At 36.7% G+C, this 23386-nt stretch overlaps 1 protein-coding gene across 7 annotated transcripts in view; it reads right to left on the bottom strand.

Moving 5' to 3' along the window:
• Positions 1–23386, bottom strand: part of SEC24D (SEC24 homolog D, COPII coat complex component) — a 212554-nt gene that overhangs the window by 156359 nt on the left and 32809 nt on the right. For all 7 annotated transcript variants that reach the window (XM_030481066.1, XM_030481062.1, XM_030481063.1 and 4 more), the window contains exon 3: positions 19432–19546. The gene's annotated coding sequence lies outside the window, so the exon portion shown is untranslated. The remainder of the gene's footprint in view (positions 1–19431; positions 19547–23386) is intronic.

Here is a 23386-nt window from a genome sequence, read left to right as displayed (position 1 = left end):
AAAGTCTTTGAGATCTATTCCACTGCCACATAGAAAGGAAACATAAACATTTTCAAAGTTATTATTGGGAGGAGAGACATACACACAGGCATGCAGACAGATCATATAGCCTTGTTTACAAAGGAAATCAGGCTAAAACCAGATGAGACAATGTACCGATTTCAGTGAAAGCAGCAGGCCCAGACTACTGACGTATTAATGCATATGGAGCTTTATGACAAACCACACGGCATTTTTCACTTTCTGTTTTACCACCCCATTCCTCCACTACCAAAGCATCTTTCTATCAAATAGTTGTGACTGTTGTGAGTGAATTCTGAATATATGAATGCAAATATTTCTTACATTTGTGTTTGAATGCACAACTCTGCTCAGTAAACGTGAGGAAAAAATCTCTTGGTATTTTAAATACGTTGTTTCTGTGTTCACTCTCAGAGGTGTCTCTGTTAATATCCACAGTATTTGAATACACAATGTAACTGAAAATTTAGTTTCTTTAGGTACGTTAGATGATGATGTTCACAGCTCTTGTTCATTATTGGTTTTCATTTTGGTTTGCTTTAACACAACCAAATATCTATTCACATTGCATTTCTGCCTAGTAGCAAAAGACTGTATTATCTTTACAAAAGGCTTTTCACTTCTAAAGACTTTTTGCTCACTGCAAAGGATACTTTATTCGAGAGTGCATGCCAGAGATGTAAATTGTATCATTTAATAAAGTGATCTGACCTATCAGATGAGAAAAACAATTTTGTTTTCCCTAAATTCTTGTCTGTTTGTTTAAATAATCTGAACCCAAGTAAAGCCTAATCTCTTTTTCTGCACCATTTTTAGATTCCCTGACTGCCTGTTGGTGACCTTGTGCTGATACAAGCTTCTGGAAGCTTACATCAACATCAGGTCAAATGGCAATTTGTGAAATTCAGTAGAATTTCATTTTCATACTGACTAAGCAGAGGAAGGAAACGCAGTGAAGCGCAACCTACCCAAGTAAAATAATACGGCCAGAGCAATTCTTACTGTTCGAACATTTTCATCTCTACCGTAAAAATCTGCAACATCTACTTACTATAATTACTTTTTTACATTACGTGCATCTACACCTCTGTTTAGTTCCTGTAGGTTCATAAGGGTTGCATCGCTGTATTCTCTTCATGTTTATTCTTAATTAAAACATACTATTTAAAGAAGAAATAAATATTGAGAATAAACTGTGAACCCAGTCTTTACATTATTCAGGCTATTTGGGTGAATAGCTCTCAAGGAAATAAGGATGGCATGCACAATCTATCTGTAAAAAGTCAGATCAAATTTTCACTATTTACATGAACTGAATCACAAAGCATGTGTTGCATTTGTAAAGCAAGCAGTATTTCGCCCCCAATATAAGAAAAATTCATGCACGTAAAACTTGGGGAACTGATAAAGCTTGTCAACAGCATTTTAATAGCTTTCTTCTACAAACGGTTTACAAGGTTATAAGAGACTCAGAACTACTCCTTTTCATGGTTACATTTTCATTCTTCTTTGGTATACTCTTAAATACGTCGTAAAGAAAGAAAGCATAAGCCAGATTCACAGTTTAACACAACTCCCTTGACTTCAGTAATTTGCAACAGATTAAAAATCTCACTACACAGACAAACAGTCACTCATTTTGTATGATATATCAAGCTCTAGAGAATGTACTTCGGCTTTCTTGAAATGCCCTAGATTTTATGGTGCATTCATCAACATTTAAGAGCATTTAAAATGACTACAGTGGGGCAGACTGCTCAATTACCGAGCATGAGTCTGGCAGAATGAGTATTTGGTGTAAAGCGTAATTTTAATTCCAGAAAGAAAGGCAGATGTTTCCAGGCTAGTATCCACTTTTCCTCAAATCGAACACTAGTGCTTTTAAATTGTCCATTTTATATAATTACATTTTATAATCATAACTATTGCGTTTTAAAAAGAAATCTTGTGTTGCTGCTGAGTCAGAAACAGCACTCAAAACAGCATTTGATGTTCATTCACACATTTTCAATCCTCAAAAAAGGATTCAAGTATTTGATATTCAAAACAAAATTACCTCAGGAGTGTTTATGTGTATGCATATCTAAGTTGTGGGGGTCTTTTTTGGAGAAAGAAAGGTTAATTAATATATGTTCATGGACAACTAGACCATATTGTGGTGTGGTATGGTCCAAATACAACTGGAAGGTTACAGGGTGACACACATATAGAAAAGGTGTTGATAAACCCCTAGCTATTAGTAACACCTAGTTATATTTTCATCTTTAAAATAAATCAAAACCTGAGGATAATTTTGTCTAAATAGTGCACAGGTTCATGGCATATTTTTTCCCTATAAATAAAGAAACCTAAGGAGAGATATGGTAATTGCTGGAAAAATAATTATGTTGTAAACAGTAATTTTAAGCAGGCTGTAGACAAGCAGAATTTGCCCAAGGCAAAAATAGAAAATAAGAAGCTTTAAGGCATTCAGAATCAGAATAATAGATGTACTGGTAATTTTCCCCAGCATGGACATCCTCACAGGACTATGGCAGTTATAAAACAATTGCCACTTTTCACTAATATTAACAATTTGCTAAGCCATTTTAGTTTTAATCACTCACGATGTTATTAATGGATGCACTTGAGCTTAATCTCAGAAAAAGAGTAATTTTCTGAAAACAAGAATCAACATAAAGTCAGCATATGCTCAACACTACAGTATTTCTAATAATTTTTTCAACAGAAAAGCTTCAAAGCATAAACAGCACATAGCATTTTTGATCAGGTGCTCATCAGCTACTCCAATTTTCAGGTCTGTTCAAGATAGTTGATAATGTACATTTAAATGCAAATCTCTGCCCTATTAAAAAGTTTGTATATTGGTACACAGAGATTAAATTGAAGCACTCCGGTGAATTGGTGAATTACTTGCATACACAAAAGCATAGTCTCAGATGCCATTTTTTTAAAAGCCAAGAAACAGATAATTTTTCTAGTTCCCAAGAAATTTCCCACTATGGATCCACATAATTTCACATCTGAAGTGAAAGTTCAAAATTATTTTCTCCACTATTTCTATAGAGTTGTCCACTATTCTTTACTTCCTCTGGCAGTTTAAAACTCCAAGAGAATTTCTATGTGGTAGTAAAATAAAATAAAAAGATCAGTGTAGAAATGAATAAATCTACCTACTGAATCAGATGCCCTGAGAAAAAAGGCTGTTCAAAGAAACATCAAGAACAGACCAACAAGGCAACGTAAATCCTTTGACCACAAGGAGCAAGATCCTGATCCCAGCTAAGTCAATGGCAGCTTTACTAATTTACCACTTATGTCAGCAGGGCAAGGATTTCACCCAGCATAGAAATGTGCAGGACCACAAAATACAACTGGTTTTGAATTCACAAATATTGAGCTGGTGTCAGCAGTTCTGTAGTATTTTGAAGCCTGTAGTTTTAGAAAATGTGATTGACAAAATAAGGCATTAATCAGATTTTCTAACATCATCTTCTGTTAAGAACTTGTTCTTTTCATTGTGCAGAAGTATGGATAGCTATCTCAGTTGGGACTCTGTTGAGCCTCAACTTACTGTGTTGGCCACCTGTGTAATCAATGTGGAGAGGCATTCTTAAAAAGAAGTTAACTCCATCCCCAAATAAATGTCTAAAATAGATGCTAAGTCTACAGGACATTTGGACAGACAAGGATCAAAGAGTTTCTGACAGTGTGGAGAGTGCTGAAGACAGGTGATTAGGCATCTCCCTCTCTCTACATATACAGATATCTCTTCAGTACAAGTATTGCAAAATTGGCATGGAAATTATTTTTTAAAAAGGCTGAACCTATTGTCATAAGTGAAATTTTATTTTTGTTTTATTTTAACATTAGGGTAAGTACACAGTTAAGTTACAATCAACTCTTCACTAAGACAGATAGTAAACAGCTTGGCAAACAAAGAAACAGAATACATGCCTCTGTCTGAGATGGCTTAATAGCTCTGAAAACGTACTGCCTGGGCATGCAGTGCTAGCTCAGTCTCAGAAGCTATGTAACCATGTTAATGCAATGCTGCACGTGAATTTGATCCTCATCTATCCAGACTTGATCTGGTATGACAAATAAAGTCCCAGGACCTCAGATATATACTTATGCCACTCCAAACTCATGTAGGTTTGCAGAAGTCAAATGCGACAGTTCTGGACTTGTGACATGGGTCATCATCAAACCAGCTGATCTATCCAAGGACAGTGAAGAGATGACTGTTTTTATTTTGGTAGCCATAAAGATCTTGAACTTGAGGTAGGTACTTTTTCAAAATTAATATGGAGGTTTCTCAAAGGAACAGATCATTAGTAATCTCTTCCTGTGTTTTAATAAGCTGCTATTTACCCTGGCAGAATTAGATACAGATCACTGTGTTTTGGATGTGTACTACTAGAGTTAGATGTGGCTCCTCTGTATTTATCCTCAAATGAATAGCAGTATAAACATGTTTGGATGGCAGCTGGTAGATGTTTGGATGGATACCATTCAGACAGTAGCAACAGTAGCTTTATTTTTCCTTGTGACCTTTGCAAATAGTTTCTACTCCTTTGAATGCTCTGCCATAAACTGTGTACCGGAGGGCAAAGAACATGAAAGGGCTTCAGGACTAAGTTCACAACTACAGTGAGGATTAAGGGCATTTCAAAGGCTTACTGTAATTTTTTTTCCCATCTATTAATTTTGCTGTATCTTTCTTTCATATTTATTACTTTCCCCTGTTTTCACTTTTTGCCATTGTTCATGATCTTCCTTTCAGACAATATAGTGTCTACGATATGCATTATATTTTTTGACAAAGCATATATACCTCCTGAAAAAGCATAGTTAAGCTGAACAGGCAGTGCATTATAACGAACGGCCACCTACATACACACAGATTGTTCACAGAACACAGAAGATGTGACATAGGCAGAGAGTGAGAAGGAAAAAAACCAAAAAATCATGTGGTAACAGTAAAGCACAAAAGATACGACTATATTAGATTGTAGGATGTGGTAAGTTTCCATGCTTTTATTTCCCCTCTGCATTTCAGGGGCTGCTGCAATCTATGAAACACTTGACTCTGGTCCCTGTCACCCAATGTCTAGCACAGACAGAAAAACAGCTGGGGGCATATGGCTAAGGGCTAAGCAAGTTAGAAGGCAATCCTGCTAAACAGTATTCTAAACAGATTTGGTAATCTATTATGCCTTTCTAAAACTGAAGACTTCATGCCCTGACCAAGTCATACTGGCATATCACACCACTAAAAAAATAAAATCAAAGAGGCTATATTTATTTTCTATCCTCTTTTATGAAAGAGCTAAGCAGACTATCATGTTTTGGACACTCAGCAATGTGAAGACCCTATGCAGTCCTGTAGTTAGGTGCAATAACTACACTGCCTAGTGAATTTCATTTATTTTCTGCTAAAAGCCTGTCCATTTGTCACTAAGCACTTCAAACTTACTAATAGGATATTATCATGGTTTTTTTCCTCTCTTTTTTTTTTTTTTTTCCAAAACTTGAGCTGTGTTGTTGGAATGGGCTAGGCTGTGGATGTTAGATGCTTCCATTTTCTTACTGGAAAAAAATGACAAAATTCAGGCTGGCTGAATTGCTAAGTCAGTATCCATGAACAGTGGTATCTAAAGTTATTTGCAAATCATTACCGGTAAAATCTAATATTTGTTAATGGCTGAAGAAGTAAAAGATCCTGAAGTGCAGTGTCCTGGGTTCAGCTATAGCAGTCATTTTTCTCCTTCTTAGTAGCTGGTGGAGTGCTGTGTTTTTTAACTTTCAGCCTGGGAACAACGCTGATAACACCGATGTTTTTAGTTGTTGCTAAGTAATGCTTACTCTGACCAAGGTCTTTCTCAGTCTCATGCTTTGCCAGGGAGGAGGGGAAGCCGGGAGGAAGCAGAGACAGGACACCTGACCCAAACTGGCCATAGGGCTATTCCATACCATGGCACGTCATGCCCAGTATATAAACCGGGGGGAGTTACCCGGAAGGCCCAGATCACTGCTCGGGTCGGGCTCGGTATCAGTCAGCGGGTGGTGAGCAATTGTATCCTCTCCCCTTGTTATTACACTAATCATTATTATCACTGGTGGTAGCAGTAGTGGTTTCGTATTATACCTTAGTTACGGGACTGCTCTTATCTCAACCCGTGGGAGTTACATTCTTTTGATTCTCCTCCCCATCCCGGAGGAAGAAGGGGGGGAGTGAGCGAGCGGCTGCGTGGTTCCGAGTTACCGTCTGGGCTCAAACCACGACACGCAGAACCACTGACAAAGCAATTGCCTCTTTCACAACTCAAATTCCTGAAGAAATGTTAGTGTATTCTCTCAGCGTCCAACTTTCTAGCCCAAACCGAGATAAGCACTTTAACTAAGTCTAGCGCTGTCCAGTAGAGGGCAATGGTTGGCAATTCCTATAAGCTAATGCTCACCATGAAAGGGCCTCTATTTCAATAGAGAAGATACGGTACAGTTAAAGGAGATCAGTCTGGACACCAAAGCTAAACAACATAATTATCAGGTAGCCCACTTATATGCTGCAGCAGGAGCAGAATTCAAATGCCATAAAACTTTACAGTTTGAGCTAAATAAGATGATACAGGAGGTATTCATACAGCACTATTCAATAACTACCACATAGATACTAGCTAATTATTCCTGACATTCCACCATGGAGTGGATAGATGTCATTCCTTTTACACATAGAAGAAAATACGACAATGAAAGAACATGTGAATTGTCCAAGGCTGTTGAAACAATGGTAACAATGGACTTCAATGCAGGCATTCTTGGCTCTAACGTTCACATATAATCCACTTAGTATTTATAGCAGTAGTGCATACCTAACAACCAGCACAATTCCATTCTTACAGCTCAGAAAAGAAATGGCAAGGAAGCTCAAAACCTTTTGAAGGAACAATCTAGTAATTCAAGAGACTGATTGAGTTACGGCACAGTCTGCCAGACAAAACTCACCAAATTCTATGACAGAGAATTTAAGGCTTTGGAGCTGTTTACTGATAGGAACCATAGCAGAGTGAATAGGGATTAACCTTACAGGGCAGTAGAAGGATTAGTTTAGGAAAACAAAAATCAGAAGAAATAAAAGGGGAGTCTGCATTTGTTTTATCATAATGGAAGCACCTGTCCTCTCCTATGTCACCACTCTAGTTTCACTTAAAGTCCATAATAAAGCAAACAAACCCCATCCAAATTAACAGAATCTTTAAGCTTCCCCACGAGCCACTGCCAGATCATCACTGGCAATGTCTTCAGTCTTAAATAATTAAGATTCAGATGGCCTTGATAATGTCTGCTATTAAGGAGCACATGTTTGTTTGTATCTATCCTAACAGTCCTGCTGCTACCAAGGTGCTCAACTGTGCCACTAAAGGGAAAAGAATAGCACAGCCATATTCAAAGGCACCAAATGAAGGCATGGTTATGTCAGGAGTCTCTGCCACTAACCTGGGGAGAAGGTGACATACGTTAAAAACTATGCACTGTAGATGGTGTAAGACTTTCTTTTGTGACTCCTTGAAAAATGCTTTAATAAGAAGTTGCGTTATTAATTTAAAAAAGAGTAGAATTTGACAAACTTGCCACTTTCTCAACAAAGCAGAGTTAACTTCTGCTTCTAAACACATAGATTAATAATAAATGTAGATAAGATCAATTTGCTGGCAGAAAAAAACCATCTGAATGAATTACCAATGCTAATTCCTGGAAACAAAAATCTTCTGGAAAAAAAGAGACATAAAGTACATGAATGGAAAACAACATATCCATTGCTAACGAATCTTCCTTAAAAGCAAAGTAGCAAGGAACAGCCTGTCAAAATAAGTGACAGATGTACAGTAAGTTTATGTGAATACATGTCCACAAACTCCAACCACTGCAGACACAGTATAAGAGTAACACACTAAGGCACAACATAGACTGGAGAAAGAGAAGGCAGTTGGAATAATTACAATGCATTATGTGGGCTAGCAAAAATCATGCAGACATTGGTGTTTCCAGCTTCCTTGCCACCCATGGCCAAGTTATCTTCCACTTCGAAACAGGATAACGTATTATACAGCTGTTAATTTTAATTAAATTTCTAATAGTAAATACAATACAGAGAAAAAAGCAAAACCATTGTATCTGTCCTCCCTAAGATACTGATCGTCCACGCCTCTTCTTTCCTATAGCTACAGAACATGGCTATTATTCTAAATCCAAATATCATAGCATCAAGATAAGCATTTCCTTAGGGGAAAAAAAAAAACCATGCCAAAATTTTAAGCCTTTGTATTTATGTGTGTACTCCCTATATTACATATATTATATATATTATATATAAAATATATATATATTATATCTATCTCTTTTTCCCAGTGAAATGATGTTGAAGAACAGCATGTCAGTTCAGATGAAAGGAAGTCCACACTTCCAGGGAAACAAGCTTTACACTCCTAGCTCTTCATTCAAAAAAGCCCCAAGTTCTGCACCAGTGACGTTTATTTTTGCAGTATATTTTTCAAAGGGGATGGAACTATTAAGACAACTTGAAGTTCCAGACCTTTGCATTCAACAGTTTCCTGTCCCTTTTAGTTCTGTTCGCTATCATAAGACAAAGAGGAATTTGGAAAAGTAAATAATCTGCAAATGCTGGCAGTTTCTATTTGATTTGACAGATAAGCTTTATCTGAATTAAGGCGTAGAAAATTGTTGGTACAGCAAGTGTTACTCCACTAGGCTCAATGCCCACATTCAGTGTAGCTAAAGTAATGGAGAAATTAACTCAGTAAAGTAAAAGACACATGCACAATTCCACAATGCATTCCCATATAGTGTAATTCCACATCTGTAGGATATCAAGACCAAGAATGGAAAATATCTATGGCATGGCTGGACTCTTGTAAAGTGGAAAATATGAGATGGTAGGAGTTTTGTTTTCTGTTAATCATCTAACAAGCCCATAGTCAAGGAAAGTTTCTAAACAAAGCGAATCTGTGAAGAGCAGCAACATTAAGATGGAATAAAGCATATTTCAAGAGTGAAAAATTCCTTCTCCTATTTTGAAATATTTCTTCTTGCAGCCATCTGTGCAAAGATGGAACTATGGATCAAAATTTGGTCTTTGATTCTCAATGTTTAAGAGTTATGTACTTCAATTCATGATTATTTGGATGCAATAAATTACTTTTTATAAAAAATATTAAAGGGGCAGACTGATCATAGTGCAATCTGCGTATAGTAATCTAGCAAGGATTACGTCCAGTGTTGTTGCTCATACTTGGTAAAGAATAGTATCCAACCTATTGTACACCTTCTAAAAATACAGTAAAATATGTACTTGCTATGGCAATCTGCTTCCTGGGGAATCTTCCGTACATGAGTCTAATAACAGCTAAAGGAAAAAATGGAAGAAGTGCCAAAAATTAATCACAAATTTAGAAATTATCCCCAAAACAACTGCACAATAGTATACTACACATGTTCTACACAATGAAAACTACTGCAGTACTTTGCACTTCACAGGGGTCAAACTGAAAAGTATAGTTGGGAGATATAATATAGTAACACTTCTTCAGTTATGATGTGTTACAGTTTTAAAGTTTATACTTGCTTAAGCTAATGATATAGTATTCAATTTCATGTAATAAGACCGGGTATTGACAAGCAGAGCCTTTTAAAGTTGTTTTGGAACAATGTTAGAAATTTTGAAAGATAAGGTGATGACACATCTTGGTGAAACAGCAACGCAGAAATGGTACTTCTAATTCAGTACTTCTATGCTACCTTTACAAAAGGAAAATCTGCTTAACTACAGGCTTTTTACATTTCAGCCATGAAGTATGGCAATTAACTTAGAAGTTAATGGGATCACCAGGAAATACCCAAACACTGGAAATGTCACAAAGTAGAACAGCAACATTATCAGTACCATTTTAATGAAAATTAACTAATGATGGCTGCTAATGATTTGCATCACTGACTGCAGAAATTGGTTCCTTACATACGAGATAGATTGGGGGGGGGGGGGGGAGGAAAGCCTAAATATGATTTTTTTTTTTTTTTTTTTTAATGGTGACAATAATAGTCTTGAATCTTTTTCAAGTTGGGATTTAGTTTCTGAAAGAAGAATCTCCATTTTCACATGGAGACCAGTTTGCTAGTGGGCAAAGTCATATCTTTTTCCTCAGCAAAAAATCAACTGTAACAAGACAGAATCACTTAAGTTCCTTTGATAATGAAAATACCAAATGAAAACCAAGTTCAGACAGACTATAACTTCAAAAATGAGGTCTACATCTCGTTTCTGATTCTGGATAAACAACAAAACCAAAAGACCCTACTTCTTCTCTGCCAATACTGTGTCTGCCTATGTAAAAACATCTCGAGAAGAACTTTCACAAATGCCAGAGGTAGACTTAGAGCTTTAGAAGTGTCACCTTACTAATAAATAGGAATTCTGCTACTTTATTAAACAAATAATCTCTGAAAGTTTTTAAAACACATCCAGGTGTCCCTGCTCCACAAGCCCGGATGTTAACCGACACTCAATACCTATAACGTCAGCAAATATTCCATGGTTGCAAAGTAACATCAGTTGTTTTGGTCACATGATTGTCAGCTGAAGATGACCAGAAAGTTTATTTAGATGACTTCTTAATTTCTGCTGTCTCTAGTACAGCAGTACTAGATTTCATTTAGGATTCAGTAAGGGTTTCATTTTCCACCACAAAATTGAAGAAGTCAGCAGAAAAGCTTGATTCTTAAGTACTGGTCTGAATGTAATTAACCTGTACTGAAACTTCAGGTCTTTTTTTGTATTGTATATTTATTTTCCAAAATATAACATGTGCTCTTCCACAAGATGAATGTAAATTCATCTCTCTTCAGAGGCCAAATAAGAAACTGATTTTATATGTACAAGTAATCCTGAATTCAAAATATATAGAGTGCCAATTTCTTACAAGTACTTTAGAAGAAAATTCAGTCTATCCTGAGGGCAGCTTTTCCTCAGATCTCTTCACTGGAGAAAACTGACCTCTAGATATCGGATCTGTTCCCATAGGATCATCTGCAGCCAGCCTTTAACTTGCTATCTCAGTCTTCCCAATTAATGTCCTGAATAAAAAGAAATAGTTACTAAAAAATGTTGGTCCAAGTTTGCGGCTTTGTAACCAATAATCTCTGTTTCAAAAGTCCTTTTACCCAGTATTGCACTACGAAGTCTAAAAATAATCCAGTCTCTATATTTATAGTGTTAGATAAGCCACTAAATTCATGTTCAAAGCATGTAAATAAAAATTACTTACTTTTCAGAAGTGCTGAGACCTGTTAACAGTAAAACATATAAATGCCCATCATGTCTTAAAATCAACCCGCTATTTTGCAGCCTGAATATGATGCTGCACATGTAATTTTAGGCATCTAGATTTTAAATGCTTTCTAAAAACAGTCGCAGTAAAGTTGGTGACAGTCTTAAACACGAATTTAGAGGCCTGCTGGTTTTTCCCAATTGTATGGGTACTTTCTAGCAGGTATGGCTTTTCCAGCCAAAATGTTTTCACATGCAGACAAGACACAATATGTTGTAAGATTTAGTATTACATTTAATACTCAACTGCAGGTCTGCCTGCAGTGAATGTACACAGTTTCCACTGACATTCTAAGAAGCTATGCATGTGCTGAAGGGAAAATCTTATTTGGCAAGTGACGCTACCACACAGCATTGCAATCCACTGAGTACAGAGACAAATCCTGGTTTCATACTTCTGCAGAAGCAAAGCCTCCATTAGCTGATACTCCCTTCCCTGAACCAATCACGTATATATACTTGTTTAGATTTAAATATGTTCCCGTGCAGGAAGGGCAGCAGAGGGTAATTTATTTGCACAGAATAAGATGAGAAGCTATAATGATTAATGAGAACATAATTTTCCTAACACTGGGATACTAAAAAGAGAAAGAAATGTGGGACAAGTTATGTAATGTGTACTTACTGAAATATGCTGCATGTCTCTGAAAGGAGACATGAGCCTGCTCTCTCTGAAGTGAACAGAAGCTTTGCCACTGAAGGAGACCTCAGCTGCTTTAAATCACAAATAAATTTCCCCTAATTTATTCTCATTTACAGCACAATATTCTTGTGAGCATAGAATCAGAGATATGTTAAGGAAGAAGAATTAAAAACTACTACACCCAATACCAGAATATCTACTGCATGACATATTCCCACCTCATAAAGAATAGTACGTGATACTATTTTTTATGATGTCTGTGACATTTAGGCCTAAAACTTAGTGATACCCACCGGTACAAGAGCTGCCTTGCCCCAGACAACCCAGGATAAAGCAAGGTTAACACAGTTGCCCTGTGTCAGGACTGAAGGTTCCTCCAGACTTTGGGACATTAGTCTGAATCACTTACAAATAGCAACTGTACCCAGACGAACAAGTGTCTTGGAAAGAAACCGCTGTCACCCAGGATGACACTTGTCTTGGAACTGTGCTGAAGTTTCCAGGATAGACTCACCTCAACTCAAGGGATTCTAACACATGTTCACAATGTTTTTTCTCAGGGCAGCAAGAGTGTCATTTATCCATTTTTCTGGTAAAACAAGATAAGGTGCCTGGTCATAGGCATTCATGCACATGTCTGCATGAAGAAACAGGATTTTTACCTCAGGTCTGCCAGTCTCTGGGATCACCTTTCAAACCTGTATTACGGCCTACATAGTGACTTGAGAAAGGGATGCAAAATTATACGGGCCCTTTCTACTCCAGGCTGCAACGCAGCAAGGAGAATGGCTTCTAGAGGGGTGATGTTCTTCATCCTTCCTCTGTCATGGCAGTGTGTCAAGAGAGGCTTCAGCACTGTGACTCCAGTGAGGGACTGTGGGAGCGCAGGCAGGCTGACACGGAGAAAGCCCATCTCTCAGTGACATGGCAGTTGCGGACTGCTTCACTGCTGCATGAAGGAGGGAACTAGAGACACAGTACTTGGGGTACCATGGCTATTCTTTGTCCATGAAGCCTGTAGCAAGGCTACAGTCTAAATCCCATTTAGGGATGCAGACAATCTTGTGTGCTTGGTGAAAAGTTGTTTATCTCCAATGAAACTGGGCTGCAGTAGATGTACTGGATGTCCCATTTCCTCACCACACACAAGTCACCTCCCAGGCCAGAGGAAGCAGAACTTGAACCTACAACTTAACCTGCATCTCACAAGTTTAACCCCTACATCACTGGCAATAAGCATCAACAGTACAAAAATTTTTGGTTTACTAGCCAAGAAGGAAATATCAGTTATGTGGCACAGCTTGAAATTTTTTTATGTCAGATACTTTCATTACAGAAAACATACAGGCAACTCCTATAAATCAAAAAGCCCATGAACTCTACAGATCTACTATGCTTACGACACAGTATATCCCCTTGGTAGGGTATCTAGCTGACCCTTACCCAGTACAACAGCGGAAAATATTTAGAAAATATTCTTAGAAAGTACATTTGGAAAGTATGTTAACTCTGGAATTAATTTGTTTACTAGATTTATAAAATTAACTTCACCCACTTTGTCCTACTATGCTTGGACATGTTTTAAGTGAAAATAAGGACTATCTGATGAAAAAATAACTAGAACTTTCAGTGGCTGCTACATTTGTTATCACCAATTCTTCTGGTAGAATTGTTGCCAATAAAAATCACATTCATATTTAAGTTCTGTACTTGTGACATGGCATACCAGGTGGTTGTGAAGCTGCAAGACTGTACTGTGATCTGGTTTCTGTATTTCTAGTGCTGGGAAGAATTCAGTCCAGGATTAATCATAGAGCAGATGGAAAAGACATTTTTTATTAGCAAGAAAAAGAGAATTTCTTATTTTCATCAAGGGAAAATAGCGAAATATTTTTCAGTTAATGGTTATAACAAAGGGGATGCTGATACACTCTAGGGCCTTATGAAAGTAGTAATTAGAAGTTATGTTAGATTATATTCTTCATGTAAACAAAAGAATCTGCCTGGAATATGAATAAACTAAAAGAAGAAAATTCTAGATTATGACCTCTGGATGGAGTTTATAATTACAGAAGAGGGCATGTTCTCCTTTCTGGAGGAAGTCAGTCGGCTTAAAAACCCTATATGAGTAAAAAATATACCCAAATAAGTTTATACCACATTAAGTTTATCAGTTGGGGGAAAGAATTAGAGCAAGTGACAAATGAAACCTGAGATTCTAAAGGAATATTGACATTGAAGTACTACACAGAGGTCCCAGGCAAGATGACAAACTATATAGAGTACCAAACAATGGAGGAAAAAAATGAAATAATATGCAACACCTGATTTTAGCAAAATGGTTAAAAAAAAAAGAAACATCTAGATGTAAGACTTCTGACAATATTTTTTGTATAATAAACTTTTCCTGCAACAGGTTTATACTATTTGTTTTTCTTTATTGATAGACTGTATGAGATAGCTTTGCAATATGGCTTCTTTTATTTGTATCACATGTATTCATCTGTTTATTTTGTATCTTACAGAAAATGTGCTTGCTTTATATATTTGTTTCAAGAAAAAGTGTTTAAAATAATCGAAACACATCAGCAATAAAACAGTTAGTGTGTTAATCTTCTCTAGAGTGCTGCTTGTTGAATGGTAAAGGTTACCATGAAGTATCAGTATCAGCCACAGAAATGTTTTCAGAGCCGGGCCACCCATGGCCGCCAGTCAAACTGCCTGTTTTTGAAGCAAGTCAACTGTTGATAACTGTTGTCTTTCTCAAGGGCGGAAAAAGAAGAAAGCACTAAAAGAAGCTTCTCCACCTTATTTGTACTGGGTTTTTAAATACAAGGGTGTTTTCCTGCAACTTTTTCCTAAGAAAACACCTGGCCACCTGATACCCTATTTTTTTTTTTTCCTTATTGACTATGCCCTGCCAGCACAGTTCCTGTGAGGTCATGCCATAGTGTTCCTACTGAGCCGCAACTCCATCTCAATTTCTTTGCCTTTAGACTCAGGTGATATCCTCAGGGTGTCAGTTTTTATGTTTAGTTTAAAATTACTTCAGCATAAAAAGATATATAAGCCATACTTAATAAACACAGGCTAGATACAGCTCATGCCTGGATGTAAGAAAAATAACTCAAATACTCTTCCTTCTGTTCAACTTTGTTTCTAGCTCTAGAAGCTCTTATTTTGTAGACCACCCTTCTACTGAAGCATTCTTGAACTTGTGCTTCAACTAGTCCAGTCTTGCTTTGGAACTGTAACCCCCTAGCAGTCAGAAGACCAAGCATGCATAAAATTGAATAGTTGTTTACAGGTAGGATCAGGAGTTTATTTTTCTTTAAACCACAAATTACTTTCCCTACTGATTATTCTCAGCTTTGTTTACCAGTGTTTACCATTTTAAGGTTGAGCTTTAATGGGTGGAATTTTGCTCTCTTCTTTGTTTATTTTTAAGAGTTCACACTGTCCTGCCTTAAAAACATATGAACTGTACACCACATATAAAGACACTTGCCCTGCTCGTAGCAAAAGTCTTCTTGTCTTCTTTGAGTTAGTTTCAAACCACCAAATTTACAGGAGTTAGAGCAACATTTTAAGCCTGGTGACTAAGTTTAGAATTGGTTGTTGAGAGATTTTAAAACACTTTTCAGATAAACTTCATCAGACATAGGCTGAGGAGCCCTTCGGAGTTGCAGAACGGCTTAATTCCTGGATCTACTGCAAAGTTAGACTGTGAAACTGAAGGCAGTGTTTGGCCTGAACACCTCTGTGGCTGAGTCTGCGCTAGTGTTGCTGATCATGATGGCATGGCTGTAACACGGTTGCCATGCCTGACTTTGTTCCTATTTCTACTCTCACAAACAGCAGCTAACTTTTCTGGAGACTCCTCTGATTCTCAGTAGTTTAAGGGAAAAAGAAGCCACATGCAAAGATTTGCCATCTGATGGCATTTCAATGACTGTCTCCTACTGAAAAGGTACTTGCTAATGAGTACCACCACCATCAGCAGGCGAAATCACCAAGCTTGTAGCTGCCTTAACAAACAGAAAACAACTAAATGGATATGAAGAAGGCAAGTTATCTTTTTCTCTAAGAAACTGACAAAAGAGCAGCAAAGCAGAGCCAGGACAGCAGTGCTGTTAAAATTTCAGGATTTAATCTCAAATTTCAAAGGTTTTTGTTTGTTTGTGTGGGTGGGTTGGTTGTTTGTATTTTGTCTTTTCAACCTCCAGCTCCCACATTCGCAAGAATCTCAGTTTTCTGTTGGTTTCTTTTCAGAAAACTGAAAAGATGCCTGAAGTGCATGTCAGACAAAAATTAGTATGTACCTTCCCTGCAATGAAGTTAAAACAACACGTTATTTATAAACTGTTGTCCAGATTATGGATCTTAATTCTGATTGGCTGGATTTATCAATACAAAGCTAGGAAAATAAGTATGAAATTAATCAGCATATCTAATAGTATCAATGGAGTTAATAAAAATCGGATATGTGTTGGATCTGCACCTTGAAATACTTTAAAAACATACTACATACTTACCATTATTAAACATAATTTGTATTAAAATTTCCCCCTACACCTTCAGAAAGAAAAGCCCCAAGATACTCTGCCTATTTGATGTTTGGCACTCTTTAGTAAACAGCAGCAGCACAGTGCCTTGGCAGAATGGAAAGCCTTTTCTTTGAACTAATCTTTCTTTTGGAATGCTTCCTCTTAAAAGCACAGTGCCAGGAACAAAAGCTAACAAAACAAAATTGTCAGGTATCCAGATCCCTTAATGAAGGCATCTACAGTAAATCTATTCTATTTACTGGATAAGGAGAAAGAAGAACAAAATGCAGTATAAAAAGGACTTATTTCCAAACATCGACCTGTTTGGAAATAAGATAGACACCACGCAACATTGAAGAAACAAGGCTTCTCTCTTAAAAAGTTCTTATACAGGCATATTCCATGCTTATGACACTATGTCAAACCATAATGTTGTTAGAACTAGTGAGAAGACATGTATAGTCTTGATGAAATAAAAAACCCAAACAATATGTCGGCCTCGCAGTGCAGGGGGCCACCATTAGAAATGAGTAACTTTTCAACTACTGATCATCAGAAAATGCACATACTAAATCAAAGCTTCCTGGCCAGCTGCTGGCTCTGATTAAGTCTTTGACAGTACAGGCCTGTGCTCGTGGCCCTGGCTCTTAGATTAAATTAGGGTGAGTTTTGTTTTTTCTTAAAATTACAGTCTTTCTACTCTCAAAAACAGGAAATAAAGCATGAAAGTGTGAGCCAACTATAAGTGATACATCTTGAGAAGTCACCCTTAATCTGTTGTTCCTGTAGCCCGAACTACAACCATCCCTGCAGTATTACAGCATTCCTGCAGCTGCTGAAGCAATTGTACCGTTCTTAGCGTACAGTGTGGGCAATATTGTGCCTCCAGGAAAAAAGGAAGCTTTGTTCCATCACCACCTCTGCGCAGAAGATGTATTTCTAATATGACTGTCCTAAATGCAGAAGAGTCCCACAGCATGGAAAAAATGCCATGAAGAAACACTCCTTTATGGATTACTTCAGCCAAACACAGACCCAGTCTCCAATGAGTTATACCTATCAAACCATGCACTTCAATGAGGGGAAGTAACACATGGCAACCTAGGATGATTAAGCCAGCCTGTAAGCCTGTGAACAAGGGCAACATTTGTTTGTCATCCTCCTTTAGGAAAAGGACGACTTTTTTTTTTGTGGGTTGTTTCTTTTTGCAAGCTTTCCATGTAAATTGTTTCTAGGTGTGATGTGGCAAAAGTAAATCCTACAAAATAAACCCTCCCATTTTCTTTTTTAAAAAATGATAATGACAATAGTCAATCATAGAGTATTTTCCTAAAAACAATGATAGTCTTTGGATCCTGAACAGAAAGACAACAGTAACAATATTTTGAGAAGTCTATCAAATATATTATACATCACTGATTACATTATTATCAATACCTCAATTGTATCAATCTCTTGCCAGTTGGTTCAATGTAGCTACAGAGAAACTACCAATCCAGCATGTAATTGAAATAAAAATACTTAATTTGTCATCTGAAAAAATAATGATTTTTTTTTTTCCCCTAAGCAAAACTTAAAACTGAAAATATTCACAAATACAAGACATATGCCATGGAAATTTATAACAATAACAGGACTTAGTTTCATTCACAACACACGTGGGAGGTTTAGGCTAGCTCAACTTCAGAATTTAAATAAAAGCAGGATTATAGGTCTATATTTTTCAGGATTTAACTTTTACAAAGACATAACAAACCTCCCTACTATTGTCAAGAAAAACATTAATTCAGTTAGATCATGCTAAATTTGTGAGAAACATGTCTGCAGATTTTTCTGAAGGTGAGAGAACTGACAAAGAAAATTATCCAATGTGTGAGGGGCAAAAAATGCAAATTGGAAAGACCTGTGACACAAAATGTCAAGCCTCTTCCAGATTTTGTTTTACCAAATACAATAAAATACAGGCTTTCTTTAGCAACTTCCTGCTTGACACATGGAGCAAGCTTTTTCCTAATACCAGCCTTTACTTCCATTCATTTCTTTGTTATGCATCAACTGACTTGAGCATAAACTAACCATGTCCTGTACACACATGGAAATCTACTGTGAGGCAAATCGGGCCACAATATTTTCCACTTGTCTGTGTTTAAAAAATTTAAGACTTTTATTGTGACTGCTACTGAAATTAAGCACTGCAAAAGAAGAAAGTGGAACTCTTCTTCAGAAGGAAAACTCTCACATCTCTGATTTTTGCAACGTTTTATTGACCTCCACATCTATAAGGACCAGTTTAATGTAAAAAAAAAAAACAAAACAAAAACCAACCAAAAAACAACAGTTGGTAGTTTATCTCTGTCTAATTTATTCTTTGGCTCCAGTCAAGTATTTCACAGTAACAGCTATACCTGTAAATAGCTGTCTGAAGATAGATACAGAATACAGAAACATCAGTTAAGTCATTAATTGAGCAGTGACTTTATTATTTTGTAGTACTTACAACCCCCTTTTTTACAAATAGACATATCTAATCCCTGAACTTCTTAATTTCACTCATAAGACACTACATATATACTAACGTTAATACCCTGAACAGTTCATGGATTTAAACACAAGGCATAAAAATAAGCACATATGGCAGTCACAGTCTCAGGATGAATTAAGCAACCACTAAGAACTGAGGCATTATTCAGCATTTAAATTGTCTATAGATTAAGTCTTGTTTGAGAGACAACTACATTAACTCATTGTCTTCCGTGTTGAAGAGAAAAGAAAGCAAGGAAAAGAAAAGGAGAGAAAATGAGGGAGAAATTTCTTACAGAAGTGGATGATTGTATGTAGTTCAGGCTTTTTCCACCTGCCAGCCTGGGCCTCCTTTCTGGTCAGTTATGCAATTCAGGGGAAGCAGCATGGCAGGAAAGATCCCACAAGGTGCTGGAAAAGACAATACCGTAAGGAAAAGTCTTACTTGGTTAAACAAAAATGATCTAAAGGAAGAAGACAGGTAAATGTGGTCCTTGTTCACAGGCTGACTTAATCCTTCTAGTTTTCCACTTGCTAAATAATGCTTCTCACTGAAATGCAAGATTTGATTTTTATTATGATATCACATGGTACTGTAATTCTTTCACCTTCCTTAACCTTTACTCATTATCATGGACATTCTGTTCATCATGTATATACACAAATTACATTTTAGCAACCTGGTATATTTTGTGGGCCCTGAACTTCTCCAAGCATTGTAAAAGAAAATAGCATTTAACAGGATGAGCTCTAGTTTTGCAGCTATGACAGTTAAACATTCTTTATTTCAACTACAATGACATATGGTTATTTCTATTTCAGTTAATAGCAAAATCTTGACACACCAGTAAGCAGTGAATCAAATTCTAGTATAGTCATTCTACAAAGTTTTTTAAAGTTAAACTTCTAAATGATGAAATTTACAGATAAAAGTATCTGTCACTAAACTTTCAGGTTGTGTCATCTGTAAATTGCTATCACTGCTTTTTCTTTGAAAAAAAATATACCTTTGAAGCTCAACAATGTGGTAGGTGACAATACATAAAATAGAAAATTGTTTCAAGATAAACAAAAGTCCTAAAATCATTCTTAAAACTCTGAACTGAAGCACTTTGCTGAAACACAGGTATTGCAATAAACATTTGGACCCATACACAAATACCACAAATAAGTAGATTGAATGCACAAAACTTCCAAACATCGCAGTGTTTGTGTTCACATTTTGTCCTTGGGGCCACCAAATGCAACATCTGATATACTTATGGTATTTCCATCATTCAGATACTGCAAACAAAATCAGAAGTGGGTCTTGGATACATAAATGAAAGCTTGTGAAAATCTTACATAAAATCAAAACATCTGTGTAACTGAAATCTGTGAGTACTGTCCCTTTGTGAAGGCCAAACAGGAACCTCTTGGATTTGCGAAGTGCTGGAAATAAAACTGCAAAAATAAAAGCTAATTTCAGTACCGATTCCAACTAAAAGCAAACCAGCAATGTAATAGGTTAACTGGTGAGATTGTTAAATAATGATTACTCCTATCTAGAGGGTATCTGTGAATTTTACAAAAATTAAGGCTGAAAGTGAAATCTAAAGTCATCAAGTTCATACCCATGCTCTGAAGCAGGACCAGTATGCCTAATCTACCTGCTTATAAAAATTGCTAAGGATGTTCTTTCCACACTGCTAAACGTTCTGGTCCTCCAAAAAAGAAAGTTCTTAGTATGTTGTCTGTACTTGTGATATAAAATAAGCTGGTTATTTCTTATTCCCAACTTCGTGAACAAGATCGTAGACTAGATTATAGACTCATTTTCGTGTGAAGAGACTGCTATCATGACTCACCTTCTTCTTACCTTTGCTAAACCCAACTAAAATCTAACTCTTTCCTCACAGGTAATATTCCTTAGGATGTGTTGCCTGGATATTATTCAGTTCTTCACATCTTTATATCTTTCTTAAAGATGATCAAAATATTCCAGCTCCTCAATGTCAGTAAAATTAGATAATCTTTCTTCTGATATTCTGTTCAAAAAGCTCAAAATATTTGCCTTTTTTTATACTGCACTAGTGACTAATGCTTATTTTATGATTCATTCTGCCAAATTGTTTTTGGCAGTTACTCCTCAGTTTCTTTCCCTGCAATTGATTTTTCCTTCTTATGAGCAACTACTTTGCATTTTATCTCTTAATTTTATTGATTTTGAATTATTTCAAGAATTTTTCAGTGGAATTTTGAAGGCTGATTCTACCATTCTCAAAAGCTTGCAGTCATCCAGAAGTAACAGTTGGCTGAATTGTACATGTTCCAATAGTGTAAAAGCACAATTTAGCTTACTACTGTATTTTTTATTCTATCCAATAATTAGTTAACAGAAATTGGAATAGACTAAACACGTCCCCATTTGGGATGCCTCTTGCTAATTCCTCCTGGATCAAAAATTCAAGTTTAAGGAAAAGTTCAGTGTCAATCAGTTGAATGCCCACTTTATAATTTCATTTGGATGTGATTTTACTGAATTGCATTTGATTTTTTTTCCAGTCCATCCAGTTAATTTAACATTTTTTATTTTTCCCTACAGATCACTTGTAATCTTCCTAGATTGGCATTTAACTGGCATTCTCTACTTCACTGAAGCTATTAATGAAAATAGTGAATAGCATGAACCCTTGACAACTCTCCTGCAATGCCACTTGACAGCTTGGTGGCAAACCACTGAGAACAATCTTGGCCTTCCACTGAATAGATAACATTCAACCAAGAGTTTGACCATGCTTGCTAGTGGCATCAAAGGTGGCTGATCCAATCACGAAAACTAGAAAAGAATTACCAATGAGCAACAGCAGCAGGCAAATTCTGATAGTGAGGATTAAAATGAACACCTCTTTGGGGCAGAGATATGTAGGATCTCAGTAAAAACGTTTTGCTAAGCTAAGCTTTGGAATTGAAAGCTTGAGTTAAAAATAATAAAATTTTTTGGTTGGACAAGCTGGCTTTTAGGACACCGCATCAGACTCATATGTTTTATCTGCCTCAGAGTGCTTCTTACTCGAAAAGTTATGCACACTGTTGGTGCATTTTATTACTATCCAGATTCCATTTGCAGTCAGAATTCCTTTCTCCTGTTGTATCAGGATCCAAGCAATTTTCTGATGAATTCTCCAAGTGAAACAAAACCATAATTTTCCACAAGAAAAAGAAACTTCCTAGAACAAACCCAAACCCAAAATACAAATCTTCATCTTGCTTTTACTGTCCCATGATTCAGCTAGCTGCCTTCAGACAGGAGGCTAAGGGGGGAATGTTTCCTTCTGCCACTTTTTCTTTCTGTCCAAAGTTGGTTGCTGTCATGAAATACCTGTGCTCTAAATATCACATATTTCTCTAATAAAATGATACAACAGTATCATGGAATGCTGAATATTACTAAGCTTCAAATTACTTCAGGTTTCTGTTCCTAACGCACAAAGAAAATTAAGAGATTTTGAATAACTGTTTGCGAGGAGTGTGCTTTTTGAATAATTAGCCCCTACCACATGTAATATTGAAAAATTTCACATCTCTTTTTCAGAACAGACTCTGTATATCAGCCATCTGTGACTGACTTTAGCCATCAGCTACTATTGAAGCATGGTTTCATCTTTCACTAAAGGATTAGCCCATGCCATTCTCATCTGATATAGTCTTGCCCATCCATATATTTAACAGCTTATTTTTAAATGTTCCTTTCCTGGTTGTAACATGGAGATTATTATTCTCAGAGGTGATGAGGAGATGATCTGTGCGATTAAGAGGGGAGCATTCCATTAAATCTTCCAATAAGCTCTGAAAAGGATATAAACTCCCTTTGTTGTGGGTGCAGTTGAATCTTTTCTGTTCTCTTCTTTTGCCAGGAAGATATGAGTGTCTGGAGTGTTTGATTCTATATATAACTAGTTGATGTCAGCCGGATGCCAATCCCTTTGAAGAGGATCAGCCCCCAGTTTGTCTCGGTACTAGGTACCATGCAGATCCAAGCACAAGGGTAGAAACCATCCTGGACCAGCCAGGTCATCCCCATAACATAACTAACTCCGGAAGCTTCAACTAAAGGGTTGAGATCGCTTTTTTCCTACACGACAAAACACTAGGGTAAGTGTATTGTTTCCTGAAATATTTTGACATTGTCTGTCCTACAAACTGTCATATAGAAAACATTTACGTAACCTCTTGACTCTGCGATTAAAAATATGCTTATTTTTTTTACTT

Source organism: Strigops habroptila, chromosome 3, assembly GCF_004027225.2.
Source record: "Strigops habroptila isolate Jane chromosome 3, bStrHab1.2.pri, whole genome shotgun sequence".
Lineage (NCBI taxonomy): Eukaryota > Metazoa > Chordata > Aves > Psittaciformes > Psittacidae > Strigops > Strigops habroptila.
The sequence above is the reverse complement of the archived record's forward strand: the minus strand, read 5'-3'. Positions and strand labels throughout refer to the sequence as shown.